Source organism: Pteropus medius, unplaced genomic scaffold, assembly GCF_902729225.1.
Source record: "Pteropus medius unplaced genomic scaffold, Ma_sr-lr_union100, whole genome shotgun sequence".
NCBI classification, from domain to species: Eukaryota; Metazoa; Chordata; class Mammalia; order Chiroptera; family Pteropodidae; genus Pteropus; species Pteropus medius.
Window position 1 is genome coordinate 7,685,444 of NW_024347791.1, and position 26,371 is coordinate 7,711,814.

General features: G+C 38.5%; 1 pseudogene; it reads left to right on the forward strand.

Moving 5' to 3' along the window:
• Positions 1-208: 208 nt before the first annotated feature.
• Positions 209-26,371, forward strand: part of LOC120615132 (60S ribosomal protein L19-like) — a 36,065-nt pseudogene continuing 9,902 nt past the window's right edge.

The window sequence follows — 26,371 nt, forward strand, 5'->3', positions numbered from 1 at the left end:
AGGGAAAGGAAAGCTGTACGACTCATATTCCACTGTCGAAAATGAACCAGGAGAATTTCAGCAATCTGAAACTTTCTGGGTGAGTTTTTCACAGCTCCTTAGATTCCTCTTGACATTTTTCTTCTTTGATTCTTCACTTTCATTTTTCACACCAGTGTGTTAAAGCTCTGGGAGGAATCTATGAAGATAGCACAACCACATGAAGACGATGGGGAGAGGCAGAAGTGCTGATGAGTCTTTGAAGGATGACTTCCATTTCACTGTCACTGAGGCCATCTGCTTTGTCAGGTTAGAGCACATATGCTTTAGACATCCAAACTTCCATTTGAACATACAAATGCATGTTCCCAAATGAATCAAATCCTTTCCAGGATCTAGCTAGTCGTTTGGGGCAAGTTGCTGAACCTCTTTTTAGTAAATAGATATTTTTGAAGATTCTGTATAATTATAAGCAAGGATACATTTTTAAAAATAATTTTTGAAAATTTTCGATTATACTTAACATGTAATGTTATATTAGTTTTAGGTGTACAACATGGGATTAGACATTTACATAAGTTACAAAGTGATCCCCTTGATAAATCTAGTACCCATCTGACACCATAGTTATTACAATATTATGGACTATATTCTTTATGCTATACTTTACATTCCCATGACTATTTTGTAACTATCAATTTGTACATATGAATCCCTTCCTCTCTTTCACACACCCTCAAACCCCATTCCCATCTGGCAACCCTCAAAATGTTCTCTTTATCCAAGTTTGTATCTTTTTTTTTGTGGTTTTTGTTGTTGTTGTTGTTGTTGTTGTTGTTTGCTCCATAGCTACCACATGTAAGTGAAAATATGGCATTTGTCTTTCTCTGTCTGACTTACTCCACCCAGCACAATATCTTCTAGGTCTACCTATGTTGTTGTAGATGGCAAGATTTCATCCTTTTTGTTTTTCTTACAACTGAGTAATAGTCCATTGTATATATGTAGCACCTCTTCTTTATCCATTCATCCACTGGTGAACACCCAGTTTGCCTCCATATCTTGGCTATCATAAATAATGCTGTAATGAACATATGGATGCATATGTCTTTTTGAATTAGTGTTTTGGGTTTCTTCAGATAAATATTCAGAAAGTGGGATTAGTGGGTCCTTTTTTGTCTCTTGTTATAGACTTTATTTTAAAGTCTATTTTGTCTGTTATAAGTATTGCTACCCCAGAGTTGTTGTTTTTTTTTTCATTTTTATGAAATATCTTTACTTTGTCTATGTGTATCTTTTGATTTGAAGTGAGTCTCTTGCAGGTAGCATATGTAGGGGTCTTGTTTTCTTATCCATTCAGCCACGCTATGTTTTGATTGCAGCATTTAATCCTTTTTAATTTGAAGTGATTGTTGATAGATATGTCATTATTGTCATTTTATTATTTGTATTTTTGATGTTTTTTTTCCCTTCTTCTTAAAGAAGTTCCTTTAACTTTTTTTTTTTTGTAATACTAGTTTGGTGGTGATGAACTCCTTTAGCTTTTTCTTGTCTGGGAAGCTCTTGATCTGTCCTTTGATTTTAAATGATAGCTTTGCTGGATACAGTAATCTTGGTTGTAGGTCCTTGCTTTTCATCACTTTGCGTATTAGTGCCAATCCCTTCTAGCCTGCAAAGCTTCTGTTGAGAAATCAGCTGACAGTCTTATGGGAGCTCACTTGTGGGTAACTAGATGCTTTTCTCTTGCAGCTTTTAAGATTCTCTGTCTTTAAGCTCTGGCATTTTAATTATGATGTATCTTGGTGTGGGCCTCTTTGGGTTCATCTTATTTGGGACTCTCTGTGCTTCCTGGGGTTGTATGTCTATCCTCATAACCAGTGTTTTAAACTCTGCATCTGGTAGATTGCTTATCTCCATTTTGCTTAGTTCTTTTTCTGGAGCATTGTTCTGTTCCGTTATTTGAGATATGCTTTTTTGTCTTCCTGTTTTAGCTGCCTTCGTGTGTTTGCTTTCAGTGTTAGTAGAGCTCCTAAGTCTCTGCATCTTGGTAGAGTGGCCTTATGTAGTAGGTGTCCTGTGGGTCCCAGTGGTGCAGTCTTCCCTGGTCACCTGAGCTGGGTGCTCTTATATGGGTTGTGTGTGCCCTCCTGTTGTAGTTGAACCTTGGTTGCTGTTTACATGTCAGTGGGAGGGATTGACCCTCGGGCTAATTGGTTGTGAGGACTGGCTGGTGAGGGGCTGACCCTATGGATCAGGATTTAGTTTAGCAGGGCTCTGGTGCCTGCCCAGTCTGCCCTCTGGGTGTGTCTTCTTCAGCCCTGGGTTGCATTCTGCCTTTGGTCAAAGCTGGTGCCAGCTCAAGGGCCTTCTGGGAGGGGCCTTAGCCTCAGGCCAAGTTCAGCCACAGCCTTGCACAGCCTGGGGCCACCTGGCAAGAGTCACCAAGCAATCCACAGATGGCAGCCACCTGTGCTGGGCTTAGAGGTGACAACCTGGGAACTGAGGCTGACTGCCACTAGTGCCGGGCTTAGGCTGCTCAGCAAAAGGTACTAGGCACACTGAGGCCAGATGCTGCTTTTTGGGTTCTGTGAATCCTTAAGAGATTTTATGAAAGTCCTCAGCATGAGCCAAGACAGGCCATTTGTATGGAAAAAACTACTGAAAGCAGCTTGCATGGGCCCATAATTTGGGGTGAGGTATCAGGGAATCTCTTGAGCAGAGCAACTAGTGTTAGCCAGGTTGATGGAGATTCAAATATGGCTGCCCCCTGCATCTGCATGCTGGCAAGAGGGAGGGCTCAACAAAGGAACATTGGATTCTGCCAGCACTTCTGTCTGGGAGAAAGCTGCCCCTCCAGCCCTCACCTTGGAGCCAGACAACTAAGTTTCTCTCCCTGTGTTCCTGGTTTCTTTCGAACTGCTGCCCCGGCACTGAAACTCAGAGTGAGTGAGTCCGTCAATAGGTAAGTCTGTGTGTGGGCCCTTTAAGAGGAAAGCCTGAGACACCTGCAGCCGTCTGTCTCAGCCACAATCTCTTCTGGTTTTCACAGCTAGAGGTTGTGGGGACTTCTCTTCCTGGCACTGGAACCCTGGGCTGGGGAGTCCAGTGTGTGGCTGGGACCCCTTGCTCCTAGGGAAGACCTCTGCAGTCAAGTATTGTTCCTGAATTTTAACCATCACGCACAGGTTTGGGACCAGCCCATTTCAAGTCTCTGCCCTTCCTACCAGTCTTGAGGTAGCCTCTGATGTACGTTGTAGGACTAGTTGTAGGACTTCTGTTCAGCCAGACCTCAGGTGGCTCCCAATGATGGTTGTTCTATAATTTAGTTGTAATTTTGATGTGGTTGAGAGAGGAGGCGAGCATAGCATTTACCTACTTCACCATCTGGACTAGAACAGCATAGATAGCTTTGAATGGGTTCTGGAGTTAGATCTCCTAGGTTCCAATCCTGGCTCCACCACCTACTGGAACTTAGACAAGTAATTCTCTGTGCATCAGTTTTCTCTGGGAATGAGAGTAGTGTTATACTATTGTTCAGAGGATAAAACAAGATCTTTTATGTAAAACACTTAACGTTGTACTTGGCACCTAGCAGGCCTATTGTATAGACCACCTTTGGGCCCTAGTTTGAAAAAATAAATTGTAAAGAAGCACAGTTATAAAGTAAATAAATATGAACACAGGTCAGATATTTGATGATCTTAAGAAATAATTATTAAATTGGTGGATAATCATGATATCGAAATTATGTTTTAAAATAAAGTCTCTTACTTAAACACTTAAAACTCTAAACCATATCAAAGGGAAATTTTAAAAGATCTAAAAAATAGAGGGATACACTATGTTCATGGATTAAAAAACCCAATGCCATTAAGATGGTAATTCTCCTCAGATTGATAAACAGATGAAAAGCAATCCAAATCATAACTTTAGCATGCTTTTTTTTTTTTTAAATTAATTGACAGGTTGATTCCAAAATGTATAAGAAAAGCAAGGTTTTTTGACTAGCCAAAACAATCTTGAAAAGCACAGGTTGGAGGGCTTGTGCTACCTGATTTCAAGGCAGAGTGTGGAGCTAGAGTAATCAAGACAGTGTGGTATTGGCATAAGGCCAGACATATAGATAAGTGGAACAGAATAGAGTCCAGAAACAGATGCACACCATATGGTCAAACTTTCCAAGGAACTTATGGAGAAAAACTTACCTGTATGGAAAAAATAAGTATAATAAACATTAACCCTTACATCATACCATGCACAAAATTCAATTCAAAATAAATCAAATGCTTAATTGTAGGAGTTAAAACTAGACAAAAATATAGGAGAAAATCTTTGAGACAGTAGATTATAGGAAAAAAATTCTTAAACAGGTATAGTAAGTACATATACTATATTGTAAAGTATGCTCTGTGAAAGAATACAGTTATAAAATGTGCTTTATAAATTAAAAGAAAATACAAAAGACACAGTTAAGGAAGCAAAAAGGCAAGCATGGACTGAGAAAAATACATGAAAAACATGTATCTGATAAAGGGCTGGTATATTAGTTATCTATTCCAGTGTAACAAATTATTCTAAACACTTAGCAACTTAAAACCATAAACATATACTATCTCACACTATTCCTGAGGTTTGGGAATCTAGGGATGCTTTAGCTGAGTTGTTCTGGCTCAGGGACCTTCACAAGATTGCAGTTAAGCTGTCCTCAGGCTGCAGTCCTCTCAAGGCTGGAGAATTGACTTCCCAGCTCATTCACATGGTTGATGGAAGGTCTCAGTTCCTCACTGGCTGTTGGCTAGAGATCTTCAGTCCTTAGTACTTCATAGGCTGAGGGCATCTTTATAAGCTGCCTGATAGCTGGCTTCTCTCAGAACAAGTAATTTAAGAGAGATGAAACCTAAGAGGAAAGACAATTTTCAAAACTTAATCTTAATAGTGACACACTGCTATGGAATAAATTCTGTCACCACTTCAAATTCATATGTTGGAACTCTAACTCCCAATGTGACTGTATTTGGAGATAAGGCTTTTAGGAGGTAATTAAGATTAAATGAGGTCTTAAGGGAGGTGTCCTAATGCAATAGGATTGGTGGCCTTGTAAGAAAAAGAAAGAAAGAAAGCTATCTTTCCACACTCATGCACCAAGGGAAGGCCATATTTATACATAATGAGAGGCAGCCATCTTCAAGCCAAGAAGAAAACTCTCACTGGAATCTGACTATACTGGTACTCCGATCTCGGATTTCCAGCCTCTAGAACTGTGAGAAAATTAATTTCTGTTGTTTAAGACACTCAGTCTTAAACAACACTCAGTCTTAGTCAGCCGTAGCTGACTAATACACGTACCATCACTTCTGCCATATGCTAATCCTGTTATAGCTTGGGAGGGGATTACACGGTTATGAATTCCAGGAAATGGGAAACATTAGAGCACAACTTAGAGGCCGGCTTATATCCAACATATATAAATAACAGATTAAAACAAATAATAAGAAGACGAACACTCATAAAAAAATGGGCAAATAATTTGAACAGACATTTCACAAAAAATGATAAATGGATGGCCAATGAGCACATGAAGAGATGCTCAGTGATCAGAAAAATACTAAAGTAAAACTACAATAGGATACCACTGTATACTCACTAGAATGTTTAGAGTAAAAAGACTGACACTACCAAGTGTTGGCGAACAAGCGAAGCTGTCATAAATTGCTGGTAGTAATACATAACGGTACAGTCATTTTGGTGAAGAATTTGACAATTTTCTTCTAAAGTTAAACATGTACTTTCCATATAACCTGGACTAAGTGTCTGGCTGGGTGAAAAATAATATTGAGAAAGGATTTATGGTTTAGTTGGTGAGGTTGTGAAGAATCACAAATATCTAAGTACAGAAAATTATGCAAATGGAAAATGAGGTGGTTGAGTCAAGGTAAAAGTTGGGCAAGGGGGAAAATATAGCTCACGACTTGACTTAGTGCAGAACAATATTTACCTAGATATAATAATGTGAATATTTGATATTCATTTAAGCAAAAATTGTGATATGACTATAACTTGGAAAAAAATGGAGAAGAAAGATAGGCAGGAGGAATGTAAAAGTAATAGATTGTCATCTCTTACATTAAGAAGACAATAGAAAATTGCCTAAAATTGACAGAGGAGCAGAAGCTTGTTGTTGAGAAATATGGAAGAAATATGGTCTCTTAGCTAAGAGATCAGGAAGGGGTTGTTTTTACAGAGTGGGCAGGAAACTGCTGGGTTCTGTTTAAACACACTTTTTGTATTTATCTCCTTAAACAATGTGTCCACTGTTCTTCGTGAAAAGCAAATTTCAATGTCATTGAGAAAGAAATCAATGGGAAGGTTAGTAAAACTCAAAAACAGAAACACTTCTCTCTACCCCGCCCCGTTTAGAAGTGTGGTTACGAAACTAAAGGTGTAAGCCGGACCGTGGGGCTGACTGGCCATGCGTGACAAGGAAGAGCAGCGCGAAGGGGTCACAGGGACGGATGAGAGGTCGAGCCCCTCAAATCTGCTAGGAGGTCATTTTAAGAATGAGAGTTTCTCCAGAGATGGCCCTCCGAGACCTCGCCTTTGAAAAACGGTCCCAATTCTGTGACTCGGTACTGTCTGCTGTCTGGCGATGAGTAAGATTCAGAACATTTTGAAAATAGATGACACTGGTAGAATTTTAATGTCCTGCAAATCATCTTTTATTAATCTTATGTGCCAAGGATTGTGTCACATAAGCTAACAGGGAGACCAGAGAAAGAAACTTTGGTGGAGAGGCGCTTACATACACAGCTTTCTAATGAATTACATATTTTTTAACTATCAAAGAGTCTTTTCTTCTCTGCTCTGTCTCCATGTTGGAATTAAGACATAGAATGGATACATGGATATATACTGAGTATCATTCCACCTAAGGGAATGAATGAATTGGAAACTATTAAAATTTTAAGGAATTTTTTTATTTCTGAATGAGTTAAATACCTGCCTTTTCAAATATATTTTATTACAAATCATTGAAGCTGCAGCATTACATATAATACCAATGTATTGAGTACATTTTGAAGAAAGTTCATATTTGAAATCAACTTTCACATTCTATAAGTAACCTCTCGCCGCAAAAACCACATGAGAATTCTATTAAGAATCTTCAAATTTCATAGTTTAGCCATTTTACTCTGCTTATTATCAAACTTGAGGAAAACTCTGTGGAAAGGAACAGTCCATCTTGACTAAATCAGTTGGAAGAATTAACAGTCACTTGGGACTCAGATAAAAGAACTTCACTTTGTTTCTATGAAAATGAGATTAGAAAAAAGGAGAAACTCTGTCCACGAGGATAATTCTTCCTCACTTTAAGAGCTGAGAGCTTTTCTAAGGAGGAACACTAAGCCCGTTTAACATCACACAGAATCCAGCATTGCCACCTGCTTAGAGTGAGAGCATAGAGAGTAAAAATAACAAACGTGAATGCAAGAAGTTACCCCAAAATGGGCCTGCTCAAAGATTAAAGTGGACAAAAATAAAAACATTTTCTTTTGCAAAACCATGTGTAGAGAATGAAATTGCTATTGTTCTGAGTGATTTCCTAAATCGAGTCTGACCAGAGTCCAAGAAAAATGTGTCTGAGATAAGGCCAAAATAATATTACTCTTTCTGGGTAAAAAAAAAATAAAAAAAAATAAAATAAAAAATCAGCGTTAAATTCCCTTTGTCATAATTTCATGCTTTCTTCTAACTGTAATATTTCTCTTTGGTCAATAATGTAAAAACAAATTTATGGCAGGTCTGAAAATTGTTTTTTGTGGAGCATAAGAACATTCTGTGGTATATATAAACATAGTAGTTCTCTAGATTACTATTTCATGGTACACTGCACACTAAAGAAAGCAACCTGTGTCTTTCACACCAAACTGTGGTGGGTGCGGGAGGCCCAAAGGAGGGGTATGGGGAGCCATCAGCCCCAGAATGTAATCAGATAAAGCTAGTGGCTTGGTATTAGTTTGTTAGCTTTGTCTAAGTCCTAGCATCTTCAATGGGCCAGCCCTCTCTTCATTTGTCAGCCCAGCGCACCTTTTGTGCAAATAATTTCCCATTGGTATTACCCAGAGCTTGGAGTCGATAGCCGACTAGCCTCTTTGCTTGTACCATTATTTCCAGCAAGCTTGCTACATTTGCAATAAACCCTGGAGGATTTGTGGGTGGACTAAGGAAGTATGAGCAACAGAATGAGGTGATAAGGGCTGGATTTGGCTGAAACAAAAGCTTTGCCACGCTGTCCTGATGCGTCCGAGTCTCAGTCTCTGAAGATTTGATTTGATCAAGTTTTTCCAGCTGTCTCCTGGAGTTCAAGCAAGTTAAAATGTAGACCATGAGCATTTATTTCTTTCATTCTCTATTAAGCTTGCCTATGAGTACCAGGGATGAAAATCTCTCTCCTTTCTTAGCCTTTGTATGTTGTCCTTGTGGTGGTGAACACTAGATATTCAAGAAGATGTGCCAGGAACTGTTTTATGTGATAGACCCAGATGAAAAGGCAAGCTCTGGCTTTATACAGCAGTCACAGACCATTTTCAGGTGTGGGGACAAGAAACGTAGTTTAATCGAAATTTCGCAGCTTGCTTGCAGAGGAGCTATGATGAGTTCTTCAAAGCAGAGTGTTTTTAAGTAAGATGAAATCCATGGCTATCATTTTATATAAATTTTTCTCCTCTTGGGTGTTATTTTTTCTTTTATCCAGAAAAGCTTAACTTGGAAGTGGTGTCTGTTTATCAGCAATGGCTATTATGTCTGTGTATATGTGCACAAGCATTTCAACATATAAATAAAGGGAGGCTGTGTGGCTTCTGAAAAGTATATTGCATGAGAATCTGTGCAATAGCTCAGGTATTTTCATAAGGTGGTAAGGATTTCAGGACCCCTTGCTAGGTCTGGGTTATGTTTCAGTAACAAATATCTCTGAAATTTCAGGGTTTTACAATAACAAAGCCTGATTTCTTGGCCATGCTATGTGTTTGCTATGGGTTGAATGTTTGTGTCCCCCCAAATCTGTATGTTGTGGTCCTAATCTCTAATGTGATGATATTTGGAGGTGCACTATTGGGAGGTAATTAGGTTTAGATGAGGTCATGAGGGTGAAACCCCCATGATGGAATTGGTGAACTTACTTTATAAGGGGATAAAAGGGACCAGAGGTCTCACTCTCTCTTTGCCATGTGAGGATGCAACCAGAAGACAGCCATCTGCAAACCAGAAAGAGAGCTCTCACCAGACACTGAATATGCCAGCACCTTGATCTTGGACTTCCCAGCCACTAGAACTGTAAGGAAAATATGTTTGTTGTTTAAGCCACCCACCATATGGTATTTGTTAACGCAGCCTGAGTTGACCAACACAGTGTCCATCATGGGTCAACTGTATTCTGTGCTGGGACCCAGGTACCTCTGACTGGGACATTGCATGTCACAGAGCTAAGCTTTTTTTATTGGTGAGGTAGGGAAAGATAAATATCCAGACTGCTTGAATGCACAGTATGCAATTTCTAGCAGCCTTCAGTTTCCTCATATTAGTATGAGGAAGTTAGATGTCTCTTGTTCCGTTCAGTGACACTATGAGGCAGCGGTTTCGGCTATGCAGACCTGATAGAAGTATTTCTGTACACAGAAAATTTCAGAACCATCAGAACATGGCTGATGAATGTGAAGTTCCCAACATAACTGGCTAAGAGGTATACGTGTCACAGCAAAATAAGAGCTGTGGAAAAGGGATAAAAACGAACCAACCTAAGAGGAACTTTTCAAATATTACACTTCATTTAAATAAGAAATAAATTTGTTCTTCCCTCTCGAAGAAATAAAACTCACCTTGCAATTGTGTGCGTGATGTATAACACTCAGAGAAAAGATCCGAAAAAGTGAATGTACAACGTAATGAATTATTGTAGACGATATGTGTGTAACTACTACCCAGTTCTAAAAATAGAACACTGCCAGTATTCCAGAAGCCCCTTCCCATTAACAACTCCTTCACTTTTTCCTCAAAGACGTTTTGAGTGTCTGAAAAGAGAAAAGATTTTCTTTGAGAAGAGATCAATTTATCTTTATTTTAACCTTCGTTTATTTAGTTTTAATCATCGAATCCATAAGGAAATGGTACTAATTATTTAAGCAGAAATCAACCTGCAAGGATGTACAAATGCCATTCAAATTCAGAAAAGTTTTTAAAGTTGAAATTTCTTTTTAGGAGACATGATCATTAGAATGATTAAAAGGGAAATAAAAAATAACTTTTAGGAGGAGGAAGCAAAGAAAATCTGTCAGATATAATCTGGAGAAATGAACAGATTCTAAAGGGATTGATGTTTTTATAATGGGATTATTAAGGGAAGTTGAGAGTCTTAGGATTTATCCATAACCTATGTCAGTTAGGGCAATGCCTCCCAGCAGTTCCTTAGAGCCATCTCATTTGACATTAGTAAGGCCATTTGACCCTAACATATTCCAAACTGCTAATTCCCCTTTTCCCTATGCATCTCCCAGGACCAAGAACATAGGCATGAATTGAAGATGGTGGAGGCTGGAGCTGTGCCTTCATAGTTGGACATCTGTCTGGTTTTACCAGCTGAAGGAGTGATTCCATCACCAATGCTGTAGTTTCTAGGGGAAAGGTGAGCTGGTCCTGAGGCTGGGCTTTTCCCCAATTATGTCCTTTCTACTAAAAGGAAGTTCCTGCTCTTCCCTTCCCTCATCCCCAGTCAGCTCTTTGCTGTTCTCTAACCTAAAAGGTTGGACACTCATCTTTTCTAAGAATATATCTCAATCATCAGTCGACATTTGGTGACACTTATCTGTGCTATAACCCAAAGTTGAGAGTTACCAAAATGAAGCAACCATACTCTTTCCTTTGTCACTGTAGTATACTACTTGGTGTAAGATTTTTCGTGCTCGTATATTTGGGAAATTCGATCTGTTGTTGTACTTCAGTGTTGCTATTGGTGATTTCTCATTTATGAGTGCTTATCCTGAGAAGGGTTTCCATGTGAAAAGTTAAACTTCCATTTCAATTTCAGGAAAGGATGTGAGCAAACTAATTGGCTTCTAATTAACCTGGAGCAGAAACTCCTTTAAAAGTAATTATGAGCTTTAACTGCTCAAATATCCACCAATTTTGATAAAGTTAACCTGCTTAGCTTCAATCATAACTAAAATTAACATTTTCTTAGTAGCTTTTCCAGGGACCCAATAAATACCTTTTTTTTTTTTTTTACCGTCTAAGTTCTGGACCAAATCGAGAAAGTAAAGAAGTCAAGAACTTGTCTTTATCTTATATTTCTTACTCTATCTTTTGATTTCTGTATTAATTTGGAGTCCTCCTTGTCAAGTGATAGAAAACTCAACTCAATTTCATCTGGAGCCAAGGATGAGATTGATTCCACCCAAGACACATAGATGAGAGGGATAGATTTCCAAAAAAAATATTCAGGATATTCTTACTAGAAAGAGAAAAATAGAAGCACCAAGCAGCTTGCTAAGGGTTTAATACCTCTCATGGTAGCAAGATGGCTGCCGTGTCTCCAGAACTCACATCAAATCACCACCAAATTGAGTGAAAGAAAAGATTTCCTCTCCCTCAAACTCTGTGAAACATCTTCCCCCCCACCCCTCACTAGATCTGTTCAGGTTAAGTACCTATCCCTGAATCAATTCAGTGGAAACACTGCTTGGCTTAAGCAACCCTTAACCAATAAGAGATAGACAAATCCAAGATTGAACCCTAGGTGCCTATAATGGAAAAATTAAGACTTGCTGTCTTAATTTTCTAGAGCTGCCATAACAAAATACCCCAGACTAGGTTGCATAAACAACAGAAACTTATTTTCTCATAGTTTTGGACTCTGGAAGTCTAAGATTAAGGCAACAGCAGGTTTGGGTTCATCTGAGGTCTGTCTTCTTGACTTGCAGATGGCCACCTTGCTGCTGTGTCTTCACATAGATTTTTCTCTGTGTATACACGTGTCTGTGCTTAACCTTCTCTTCTTATGGGGACACCAGTTATTTTGAATTAAGGGTCTTCCATCTGACCTCATTTTACCATAATTACCTCTTTAAATGCCCCATTTTCAAATACATTCCCAAAGTCAGGACTTCGACATATAAATTTTGGGAACATAATTCCATCTCTAACCTTATGTTTTCTGTAATCACCTGCTCTCAAGTCTCTGATTTGGGGTCTGCTTTCAGAGAAATCTAAACTAAGAGAGAAACAAAGGGTCAATCCACCACAGGCTTTCTTCATATTGAGATTAGTCTATACTCTTTCCCCACCCTCATCCATGCCTTTCAGGACAGAGCCTCGTCCCCCAATGTCCTTACTCCATATTTTGCTCTATCTTTCAAAAAGGGATTTGACAACCGTATGCTGATTACAAGATGTTCATTTCAAATTCAACAATATAAGTAGGTTGAAATTAAAGGGATAAAAATATATATACTGTGCAAACATTAATTTATAAAAATGAGAAACCTGATTAAGATCCAGTGAATTATATCCAAGTCAATATCCTGGTTGAGATATTGTATTATTTTGTAAAATGTTACTATTGGGGAAAACTGGATAAAAGTTATAGGGTATCTCTCTGTATTATTTGTTATCACTTCATTTAAACTTACAATTATCTCAATAAAAATTTTAATTAAAAAAAAATTAAAAAGGGAAGGTGGTAATGAAACCCCTAGTAGTTAGTGTGCCCATAACAAATCCTTACTAGTAATTATTTCTGGCATCCCTACCGAACTCAATGCTGTAATGTGTAGAGCTGTGTAGAATATGCTTTCTTGACCTCACTATTCTTGCTCTGCCCATCCCCATGCTATTTTCTTCAGAATTTACCTATTTCATATCTGTTTCTTTGCAGCTTAGCTCTAAACTAGGATGGGCCGATCAGATAACTAATCCCCTCTCAGCTGGTAACTTCTAGATAACATAATGCCTTAACCTCATTTACAAGTCTCTTAAAGACCCATAAATGCAGGGGCCCTGGCTTACTTTTTTTTAAGGACATAAAATAGAAACAAGTACAAAGCTAATAAAGACACATATTGTTTGGGTCCCCTCTACTTGCTATTGGTGGAGAGCAAATCTGGTTGTTCCTTTTTTCAGCAGCCCAAAGAGGGAAAACAGATCAGCCATGTAATTCTCAGTGTCCATGAGATTAAAACAAAAATAACAATAAGAGAGGAACCCTCCTATTACTAACCACAAACAGAAACAACCACCAGAAGGGTGTGCAGGGTAATGTAATGAACAGCATCCTTACAAAGGACATGATGACAAAATGGGAGGGATCTTTCTTCATAGGGAAACTCAATATAAACTTATGGCATCTCCTAAAATCACTTTAGTATTTTCCTAAATGTCTTAGCTCTTCTACCCACCTGTAGAATGAGGCGGTGCGGGGGTATAAGATATGAAGATTTAGCTTCCTTGAGGGGTAGGTAAGTGGATCCATTGCATATCTTTCAGGCATAATCTTCATAAACATTATTTATTTGATGAATTTTTGATGGATCATATGCAACTCAGAGTTTACACAGTGCCCGGTACAGGGTAGAGTTTGCTGGGCGAATGCTGGCACTCTCACAGTTCATGTAGAATGAATCTTGCTGGGGCTCCCAGGAAGACTGATATCTGCCAGTGGATTGTCTCCTTGCCATTTGACACAGGACACTGACGTTTCAAGCTGAAACATTTATAGCAACATTTCTAGAACTTTCTCCACCTCTGTCTTTCTTATTTACAGAGAGTGCTATCTTGCCTATTTGAAGATTTGGAAAGTGGTACCCATGCTCTCAAATTCCACTTACAGGATGCTGGTGTTTTTACATTGCTTCTTATTCTTTCAATTTTATATCCACCTTTAAGATATTGCCACCTAATCCAATCCTGGATTCCTGTAATTTTTAATTGGTTAGGACAGGGAGTAAGAAGCAGTTAGTCAATTATCTAAAATGCAGATTCCTGGCTCAACTCACATGGAATCTGGGTAACTATAATGGGAGGTGGGAGTCCTAGAATCTGCATTTCATTAAGCAAGCCAGAAGATCTTTTCACAAGAGGATTTTGTTATGTTTGGGGCTTTTTCTTTAATTCAAATCCTCCTCCAAATTCTATTTTAGCCAATGAAGTCAACTTCCTTTCAGCTTTTAACGCCCTACAATAAAACCATAGTTTAAGTAAGTATTTCTCAACCTGTGGTTCATTATTGCCCTTCCAAGGAGCTTTTTTAAGGAATTTTTTCCTACTTCCCCACATTCTCCTCTCCCTCACTATATTTTAATACCACAAACATACTATAAATATTTTTATGTACCGTGCCCCTTGAAGAGCCACAGACCATTGTAATATTTTAGTGCCTTTGCACCACCCCCCACTTCCAACAATAAATTTTCACTCTTGGGGGGGATGTTGGCCTTTTTGAGAATACATGGTTTAAGTCAAAGGCTTTTGGAAGCTCAGCGATTCCTTGCCTGACTGTCCTCCACCCATGGTGTCAGTGAGCACCAGAACTCAACAGGTTCCCTGTTCATTTCATCTCCCCTCCTCCACCTGCAGACCATCCTTCCTGAGGTCTTCTTTTGGTCAGCAGCACTGCCACCAGTCTAAGCCAGAAATTTGGGAATTATTCTAGCCCCTTCCCTCTCCTGATCTTGCTAATTTTACCTGCCATGCATTTTAAAAACTTGAATCTTCTTCCACAACCTCGCCACCACATCCCTGATTCTGAATGCCATTCTTTCTTCCCTAAATGGTTGTAACAGTTCGCCAGCCAGTCTCCCATCTCCAGCCTTCAAATCCATTTACACAAAGATCTAACTGAATTCAGATCTGATCTCCACACGCTCCTGCTCTAACCTTTCAATGGCTCCCCGATGCCCTTGAGATGAAGTACAGATGCTCTAAAATGGTGGTTTGACCCTCCAAAGTTTGGTTCCTTATCCTGTTTCTCCACCCATCCCCTCTTTTTCTGTCCTCATATTTTACACTTCGGTTCTACCGAACTGGTAATCCCATTCTTTTATGCTTCTTTGCATTTGCTTACATGGTTCCTTCTTCCTGGAATTCCTTTCTCACTCTGCGTTAATTGGTTTATTCTTCCATATTCTTTGAAACTCAGCCCAGTCTTCACCTTTTTGAAAAGCCATTCCTGAGAGCCCTAAACTGTGCTAAAGTCTCCCCCAGTACTCCCAAACCACTCTGGGTTTCTTTTTGCAGTATTGCATTGAAATCATGTGTCTCCCATTAAATCCCAAAATTGTTGATGGCAACAACTAGCTCTCTTTATCTGTTTATCTGTAGCAGTTAGTGGACTGCTTGACACATGACAAATGTTCAATAAAATATTGGTTGAAGTAGACTGAACTATACTTCCCAAGACTGGGGGTATTAATTAATATTAAAATGGATAGAAATAAAAGCAGATGTCCAGGAGAGAAATAGAAAGAAAATCCACCAATGAGATAATCATTTCTAAATAATTCAGGTTAAACCAGAGTTATTCCTGAAAAATTTCAAAACGGCTGGTCACTGCATTGGAAAAGTCAGCCAGTTGGCATCATGAAGACCAAAACATTCGACTAGTCATTTCATTACACTTATGACTTTCAGGCAGGTGTCCACATGGCCTATGATGGAAGAAGTTACTGGTCCCTCTTTGTTTATCTACTTTCTCCTACTTCTGTACCCTTCCACAGCCCTCACAATCTGTGTGAAAATATAAACATTTAACATCTGTGTGAAAATATAAACATTTAAAAACATTTTTAACATCTGCGTGAAAATATAAACATTTAAAAACATTCATATTTAAGAAAATTCCCTAAACTGACCAGACAGCAGTATTGTCTATATGGAAAATTCTACATATGAAAGGGCAAGTTTAACCAAGTTGCTCTAAAGCACTAGCCCCTTTCAGGTTCTGGACACGTGGCCTCTCGGGCTGAATGGACAGAAAGTCTGAATGTGTAAGAGCAGCTAAAAACAACAACCCAAACAAGACAGCCATTCTCAGTCCCCTCAGACAACCGCTCAGAGAAGCTTGCTCTCCGACGAGTTCTACATGCTAAATAACTCCTATTCTTAGTTCACGTTGACTTGGTGGCCGGGGCCAGGTGAAAAGACAATTGACCCAAAGAGCCAAATTGGGCTCAAAACTTCACTAACAAGGTGAATATGTTCTAATCCCAGTCAGCATTGTTAGACACTAAGTGCCACTTTCTAAAAAATATGTCTTTCACATAAAAGAAAAATTATTAAAAGAAGGTGGGGGTGGGCAGAAAAGGAGTCCTTTAATGAACTGGTTTATACTTTTGTTGTGCCGTGTGCTTTCTTGCAGGCGACTTTTTGGCAAATACTGCATCTTCAGCCAGGAGAAGTTGGCTGAGTACAAAAGGGCTTTTGAAGCGGTGAGTGTAAATTCAGACTCCTTTTCTTTCTTCCTTCCTTCCTTTCTTCACCCTCTCTCTTCTCCTGTGTCTGGAGACCGCTAAGCAGAAATAATAAGCACCATTGCTTGCAGTACACGTCTCGTGAATTACTCAAACATCAAATGTAACTTTAGCATGGAGGCACACTTTATTCTTTTCTGCAAAAGTTTCCCTATCCAGTCTTTATTTACATGGCATGGTGAGGCTAAGCAATGTAGAGTTAAAGCACACACACAAACAAATTAAAAGGGATGGGGATGACTAATACAGTACTCTTGGAACCCCCAATTTGATTAGTCTGAGTTTAATACACAAAAGCAGTGCCGGAGAAAGGGGGCAGGGATGAACTGCTCTTTGATAACCTGTACTATTGAATTATGGTGATGAATTTAACTATTTTGTGCTTCTTAAAGGAGTGTTATTATTTGACTGCTTATACAAGAAAGTCAGTTTTTCAGCAGGGTTTCTGAGTGTGTCCCTGGAAGGCCCATGGTGGCAGTTCTGTGCTTTAAAAGCTGTTTCTTTCCCCCTTTTAGAGATACTTCCTTATTTCTCAAGCCTTGTCTCTCGCAGTTATTCAGATAGTTTTAACTCCTTGGGGTCCTTACCTGTCTTCGGACCTTGGGAAACCTGGAGTCAGGAAAGATAATGTAGGGAAAAGGGACTGGATGTCCCTTTGGTAGCTATAGGTAGATGCTTTGGGATGATGTTTGGTCAAAAACCCTAACCTGCTTTAGACTGTGAAGAGCATCCTGCTTCTTTCTTTGTGAAGGCCCATTGTACCTCAAGAATAGAGGCATCTTACCAAACATCGAAGCATGTTGTGCCAAATGCTGCATTATGTGGCTTGATTTTCTAGCAACCAGGGCGCCAGATTTGTTTCTTTCCTGGGAGTTGCCATTCTATTATGAAACAGGTTGTGAAAGTCCATCCAACAGTTCTTTATAGAAATATGTCTATTTTCCAATTGCCTTTATTGAAAAGTTATGGTTCAGGCAGGTGCTATTCCAACAGAAGTTTACTCTATATAGCTCAAGACATATTCCTGCAAAGTGTTGAATGATGAACTAAAATGGGGCAAGAGGTAAAGGTGGGGAGGCTCTTTGTACGGCTGGCCGTAAGCATAGCTTCCACTGAACCTCAGTTGCTCTTAGATTTTAGACCTTTCTGTTTCTACCTCAGGTATAGGTGGTAAATAGTCATCATTCACATCATTTTCCAATGCAAATGGTAGTAGCGTCTTATTGGCACTGAAGTCCTAATAGAGTTCCATGTAACGTTTCTCTGTGGCTACCAGACTTGATTTTGTTTTGAGGTTGTATAGCATGGGGGTTAAGAGCACAGGTGCTGGAGCCAGACAGCCTGGCTTCACATTCCAGTTCTGCCGGCACTGGCTTCAGAATCTTAGGCCTGAGGCATACTTCTCTGTGCCTCTGGTTCCTCATTGCAGAGTAGGAGATGAAAATGATACTACAAAGAGTTGTTATAAGACTGAAATGACACAGGTAAAGCTATAGAACAGGAACACATATGTGAACGGGGGCCTCATTAATTATTGCCACACACCAGGTACTCTGCTATACCTATATGTGCATTATTATTTCATCCACACGACAAATCTAAAATGTAGTTGTTAATTTCTCTACTTTAAAGATGAGAAATTAAGGTTTAGAGAAACTAAGCAACTTGCCCAAGATCACAGGATACAAAGCGGTAAATCACAGAGTTAAGGCTATGAATGTGGATACTCTGACTCTAAAACACGTGTGCTCAGCCACTTCTTATACAATGTGTGTTTCAAAATATTTACCTCGTCCTCAAGAGTGTATTATCCAAGAGGGGAGAAAACAGTGAAACCATCAGCCAGTGTTTCCAAGAGGTAGTATTGAGTGATATAGGATGGTGGGGAAGGGAGTGGAGAAAGGGAAGTGTCACAGTGGCTGGTGAAGGCTACAGGACATCAGGCATCTGGCATGTGGAGCGGCGGTCTGTGAGTTAAGTTGTTGCAACAGCGGATCAGTGTCCGGTGTGCTGATCTAAGGTGGTCAAAGCTTAATGATGAGAAAATGTGCTAACTGTAGTTATCTTGGCTGCTTTATCCTGCCTGGAGTCTCAGTATGTGTTTATTAACTGGCTGACTTAATCATCCGCTTGAATTGGATCATGATGTCTGGTCACTTTGCCAGAGATAAACATTGAAAAGATATTCTAGGGCAGAGTCAACTGATAAACACTGCCTCTCGTTCATTACTATTCATAAAATACAACCTGAAGAGCTGTGCAATGAGTCATTCTATTTGTTACGATTTTCATGATTCATCTGAGGAGGATGGAAATGGAATGGAAGAAGGAATGACTCCACTTTTTCTGTTTGGATTCTAAAAGTTGGTGGATTCTCGAACTCCACTTCATCCTCTTTGGCAGTCCAAGCCACATAAACTCCTGGAGTTTTATTTTCACTGTGGTGAAGAACAGCACCCAATTTACAGGGCATGCATATTTTAAAACTTTTAGCTCACCGATCCTTGGCCAGGATGAGTTTTGTGGCATTTCCTTCTTTAAACTGTCCTTTTATGTGGCTTATGAAGTGTGACCCTATATTGGGGTTACACATAAATGGACTTTATCTTTACATTGTATTTATAATTTGGGATAAGGGTGACTTTGAGTCTTACTCTGCCCCTCATCACCCCACCAATTTTAGACGAACAAAGGAGACCATAGACATGCAATTTGTAGAGATTATAATGTTAAAGAAAAATTATTCACGACACTTGTTAAAAGAACAGTAAAGGTTTTATTAAAGAGAAGCGGTTATAATGGGATTTTGAAGTAAGAGAGAGAGTTTGGGTTTAATTCAAAATACCAAAAAAAAAAAAATTAATAGCTAAGGACTGGGGTGGGAGAAAGGTCAGTGAATGAAAAATTACTAAGAGGAAGCATCAGAGGTAAGAGGGTTACAGCTAAAGTGATCTACTCCCATTCTTACTGAAGGCAGATCAGGGTGATTAGACACTACCTGGGGGATGGTGGAGGATAAGGAACTTTATCAGATATTGAAGGTGATCAAATATAGAGTGTGAGAATTCTGGTTAAAGTGACTTAGAGAGCTTCTTGTTAGAAATGTACTCTACAAAGGAAGGACACAGGAGCCCAAGGTATGGCCTAGCCAAGATGCGTGTTCAGAAGAGCCTGACCAAGGTTTGGTCAAGGAGAGAATTTTGCCAATATGTAGAATATGGTCTGCCATTTCATTTTTAAATGAAACAGGTTAGAGATTCTTATGTCATATTAGATATTTCTCTATACTCTAGACCTGGGATTAAAGTGTGCAGGTAGGAAGTGTCTCGCATTGCCTATTAAGGAAAAATTTCCTCATAGTGTATAATGTCCTTGCATTTTGAACATACACAAAACAGTGCATCTAAATTGGTTGAATATCAGTAATTACCACTTTTATTTATGTCGATTTGTCAAATAGTAACCAGAGAATTTTATACATAGGTGTATGTGTGGCTACTCAAAGTAGAATTTCCTTTTCATTGGATGTATGAAGCAGTTATCAGTAAAAACAATATGTATGTCATGTTGGTTCATTCAGAGTAAAATTCAATGTTCTGTGAGCTCTTGGTGTCACTTGGTGGGATCTTACAACACTTTCTGATAACTAGTCACTGAATTTTATTAATATACTTTTAAACTGATAGAAGATAATTTAAAAATAAATTGGGTCTACCTTCTTGTTTTGAGATGGAAAAAATCATATTTTGATATACTTTGTTTACAAAATGATGTTCAATCTATTAAAGTATTTGAATATTGTTCTTAACTAACAAATGGGTTTGAGAGGGAATGTCGATTAGTGGTTGGAAATCAGTCTTAGGAACAGACTGTCTGGGGTTGAATGCTGGCTCTATCACATACTCACTGTATGATTTGGGGCAAATACTTAGCCCCTCTGTCTCCATTTCCTCATCTGTAAAGTGTGGGTGTTGATGCTAGTACCTAACTCATGGGTCGCTTTGAGAATTATCTTACTTCGTACATGTAAAATACTTAGACTAGTGTTTATCACGTGGTTCTCAAATTAATCTTGAGCTTTGTTCTCCAGGAACAGTTTGACCTGCACTGGCTGGACTCCTCATTCTTCTTTCTACTCAGTAATTCTGAAATGCAATAATTAAAAATGTAGTCTCAGTTGACTCTGAAACCAAGTACAGGCTCTACCATTGGTTGTGTGACCTTTGGCAAGACACTGAACTTCTAAGTTTCTTCATCTATGAAATGAGAATAATAATAATTACCTTATAGAACTGTTATGGTAATGAAATAAGATAATGTGAATAAAACACTGCACACATGACTGAAACACAGTAAATGATCAACGCGTGGTAACTGTAGTTTTTTATTAGCTATTACAGGCAAGGTTGTTTCAAGAAATGGACAATGATTTGGAAATCTGGAGAAATAACCTCTAGCCTAGATTCATTATCTTGTTAATATTCAGGCAAGTGGATTCAATGCCCTGCCTTCCACCTTTGTTGTTCTTTACTCAAATCCATCGTCTATTTTCATTTGATTCCCCGATCTGTTACTATCTAGGGTAGGCACACTAGGAGTAAAAAGAGGAAATATTTGCAGAGTTCCTTCAATGAGCTGATAAGGTAGGACATGAAGAGAGAAAATTGAGTGTGAGACCAAAGTGGAGACAGAGCCATGACATGAATCAGGAAGCAAAAAAAAGTACGGAAGAGGTATTGCCCACCAATGACTGCCTTCTCTTGGCACAGGAAAGAATCACAGAAAAGGGGCTTTAAAGAGAGATGGGAGTACTTGTCTAATGGAAGATATGGATGGAAATCTAATGAAAGTTACAAGGGGATTTTGGTTGCTTTCCCCAAAAAGGTCTAACATACAGAGAAAAGACAAAAGTCATTTTGTCATAGTATAAGACATGAAAACATGCATGAAAATAATGACAATGTTAGGATTCAGAAAGTCCTCAGGCAGAGGCTTTTAGATTCCTGAGCTGCTACCAGAAATCATAATTTAGTAAGTTCAGAGAGGGAAGCAGATTTTTTTTTAACACATGAAGTTATCCCTGGACTATATTTAGAGAAGGACTATTCTATACGAAATCTTCAAATAAGGAATTGGGAGATGGGATTTCAACTCTTTTACTGATTCCCTATGTGAAATTAGACTCAACTTAGCCACTCTGAAACTCATTTATACAATGAGGGCTTTCAACTAGATAATCCCTGATTGGTTATATTTAGTGATTTTATATACAGGACATATAGATGCCAATAAAAATGAAAAACGACTAACATGTAGATTTTAAAAAATGCTTTAGCAGCTCTGGGACTTTGAGGAAATCACTAAGCTCTTTGGTATCTTAGGTTCGGTCTGTAATTGAGAGACATGGACTGGATTATCTTTAATCCATTGTGGTGCTATTTGTCCCAAAGTGTCATTTAGGCAAGACCTTTGTTTCTGGAGAGAGGACACACACTACAAAACCTTGTCTGGGGGAGCTCTAACTCTGGTTGTCAATTATCGGGCAATGCAAACAAAAGTACCCGTGGATGTTACATGGTGCAAACTTTAATTATTAACTAGGGTATGAGTTCAAGAGATATATCTGATGAAATTCAGATCATCAACACAAAGGAGGCTGATGTTAGCTTTAGAATTTGTTATTACACCATTTTTTGTTTTTGTTTTTGTTTTGTTTTTTGATAAAATTCTAGGAAAAAAACTCCCACCAAAACTGTTGGAAAGATTTTGTAAAGATATCCTTGAAACAGGCCAATAAAATCTGGGTATGGTTTATTAGGAAATAATATGGTGTTGGCAGATAACTTTGTGATTCACTACATGACACTGCAGTAAAATATCTCACCCCAAAATTAGAGTTGGCTTAGGGACTGTGAAACTTTAGGTAAGTCCTTTGCTTCTCTGAGCCTCCGTTTCTCCATTCACAAATAAGGCAGGGGGAAATATTATACACCACATGTGAGGAATGAGTGATATATATTGGCAGGTGGAAAAGTTCAGCAGACAAAAGGAAATTGAGAGCTTCTCCGTAAAATAAATGGTTATTATTATCACTATTGTCCTTACACTATGGGCTACTCATCTCTGGCTCTTTCCATTAACTTCCTGACACCATCTTGCCACTTAATTACTTCACTGCTTACTCATGAACCAGACTTCCTGAGCTCTATTACTTTACCCACTGAACTCCCCAACTCCCCATCTTCCCCCCCATTTGTACTGCTCTCTTCTATTTTTCTTGTAATCTCAGACTGGGACATCCTTGAAGGCAGGAGACCTATCTTATTTATGAACTTCATAAACAAGTAGCCTCTTTCCTGCCTACAATCTGGAAATGAATAAAGGAATAAATGAACGATGCTCATTCTTAGAAATAGACTGAACTTGATCTTCACCTCTGGACTCTTCATTGCGCCCTATCTTGAGCCCTTCATGATAATTTATTCTGGTCATCCAAATAAGCCTTTTCCTTATTTCATGGTCTTGTAGAACTCAACAGAGAGACACCAGTCTTTTATATTTCTTTCCTGAGTTCTCCCCACCACCTTAGCCTCTCTGCATCCCTTTCACTAGACTCCCTTAGTCATCTTTTTCCCGTCAAATATCTCATCTTCAGTCAGATACATTTCCCAGTCCTAATATACGATCTATAGAGAAGAGGAAAGAAAGCCTGGCCTCTTCCTCTCATCCCTAGGCAAGGGTAGGCCCCAAGGCTTAATCTTTGATATTTTGCTCTTTTCTCCTTTTGATGCTTTCAGAAGGGATTATTAAATATTCTTCCACAACATTCCTCATTTCTATCACAGTCTTTTCTTATACTTTCTAAATTTACTGCTCATGCCTATCCATCTGTTTACTCATTCATGCATTCAACCCTTTATTCAACAAATACAGTGAACAAGGCAGATAATTTTTCTATCCTCATAGAACTTACTTTCTAGGAAGGGAAGATGGACAATAAGTAAATTAATAAACATATACTTAAATATATATATATACACATATATATACATATATGTATGTATATATATTGTCAAATAGTTGAGTTATATGAAGAAACAGAACCATAGAACGGGTTAAATGGATAGATGGTATTAGGGGCTGCTATTTTATTGACCCCTTTGAGTAGGTGATATTTGAGCAGAAACCTCAATTTAGTGAGAGTAAGCAGATGGTTATCTGTGTTAAGAATCATCTAGAAAAAATAACAGCCATCATAGAAGCCCCAGGAGAAAATGTGCTTTGTATAGTCTAGGAACTGTACAGAGATCTGTGTGGCAGAAATATATAAAGGGCAAATATAACATGGTGGAAACAGTATTGGGTGAAAAGATAGGAGTGTGACTTTCTGTACTGATGTGCAACCTCAAGAAAGTCATTTCACCTCTCTGGATTGAAAGGGTTAGACTAGATGATCTCTAAAATATGATTAGGCTCTAAAATATTTTATCACCTCATCTATGTTGTCAGTTATTTAAAGGCAGGGAGCCAATTCATATTTATATCCTCCTTGGTTCACAGAACTGTAGCATACATATACTTGAATTGAGTACATTGAGTATAAATTGAGGGATGGAGTGGGGTTAGATTATTTTTCTTCATACTTATAACACATCTTCTCCCATTTGCTGTTGGTTTGTCCCACAACTATGAAAGTTTCTCAAGAATAAGTTTAATTTCTTTTTTGTGTGTGCTGTTAGTGCTTGAATCCAGATAAGATGCTTATTAAAGGGTTATTGAAATTAAAATTTAAAAACTCATCCAGTGAGTGGAAAAAATGCAATAGGAGATTTTGGTCAAGAGTGGGTAAGGGGCAGTGAATTTCTTCTAGGGGAATCCATGAGATTGAAGCAGGAACTCAGCCAGTGGCTAGAGTTTCAGGTTGAAGTTGCTGCAAGAAGTATAAATTTATCAGGGCTTAAATGGGTTCAAGCTCGGGCTCAGGTTTCAGAGATAACTAGTGTATAAATCAGAGACTAAAGATTTGTGATCTGAACCCACATAGAGGAGACTAGTGAGAGAACCCTAGACTTGGGAGAGCACAAAATTTTCTAGTGATTTCTCCAGGTGGTATACACATGATTTACTAGTACAGATAGGGCTTCTAATTTCTTGGCCAGATGTCATTCTGTTTGGAAAGCAGCCTTGATGATGCTGACTCGAGCCCAAAAGTTCTTGGTATTTGGAGCTAGGCCAAGTTGGACGAGGCCAGGGCATATACCTGGAAGGATCTGCATGTGCAAAAGACTATAATTTCACAACCAATAAGGCTATCAGAGGGACCTGCCAAATCAGAGGTTAGCAAACGTGATACACAAGCCATATATACTGTATGACAATTCATTTCAAAAGCATAAAGGAGAGCATCAAGGAAAAATTTATTTTAGAATTAAAAGTACCAAAATCTTGTTTAGGTAGATGCTTTTAAAGAGTCAGGAAAGACAAAGAATAATAATAATAGTAATAATAGCTAATTTCCCGAGCCATTAATAAGTACGAAGCTCTGTGCTGAACTCTATCCGTAGAGTAATGGAAAGAAAATAACCAATGTATGAAACTTTGTCACAAGAAATTAATTAGCATGTTGAGAAGGAAAAGTTTGCCTCTCAATATAAAACTTAATCAAATGGCTATGAGAAGATAGATTGAAGACAGTGCAAAATGCAAGAAGACAGAAAAGGATAAATATAGAATGAAGCATCTCTACTCATCTCAGGTGAGAATTTTAGAAATGGAAGATGGATGTACTGCTTTTGAATTAAAAGATTTATTAAATAAGATTGAATAGTTGAAAGAGCGTCATGTTGAGGAGCAAATAGACCTAGATTCAGATCCTGACTTCATTTATTATGGGACCCTAATTAAGTTATTTTAAATCCTCTGAATCTTTGTATTCTCAGCTAAAAAATGGGGATAGTAATATCGACTTCATTAGGAAATTGTGAGAGTCAAGTAAATGAGATAAAATACCCAAAATATTTATTGGAGTGTCTGATTCTAGAAGCTAAGGACATTTCCTTTATTTAATAACAATGATAGCTAACATTTATTAAACATTTGTCTTTTGATAGGAATGTCACTAGGTTCTTCCTATGTAATATCTAGTTAAATATTCAGACTAACCATCTTATGAAACACACTCTATTTTCTTCCCTGTATAGGTGAGGAGACCAAGGCAGACAGGTGTTCGCATTTTTAGTGCAAGAACTAGAATCAACTTGTGAAGATAGAGTTCACACCTAAGAAGGCTGACAGCAGGACCCATGTTCCTGGTCATGTACTGTGTCATTTCTTCAAATTCTGAGCTCCTTATGGGAAGTGATCTGGTCTACCCTTTCACCAAAAGTCCCCAGTTCTTAGTACAGTACCAGGTCCATAGCAGGTTAAAATACTAACTTATTTGTTTTTAAATGACTTTTGTTAATGAAAAACAGGAAGAAAATAGTCCATGAATTGGCTATAGTAGTGAGTTTGAGGCTTTACCTACTGTTGTTTTCATATGCCTCTTTCAGACCTTTTTGATCTGTTCTTACCTATGATATATACTTGCAACCCTCTCCCTCACCTCACAGGTTTATTTCACATGAAGAAATTGCACTGGATTATATACAGGGGGTGATAAACCTTACTGACTCTGTCTGAAGATACTTGTTCTAAGTTTCATGGGTCCCGTTACTCCAAATTCCCTTAACTCTGAGGCTATTTCATCCTAATATCCTAATATCCCACATTTGGGAGTATATTCATAGATACATGTTACCTGCCAATATCTTGTCTCTCCTCCTGAGCCAGGAATTCTATTCAATATGACATAATGCAAGTCTATTCTTGTGCAGGGC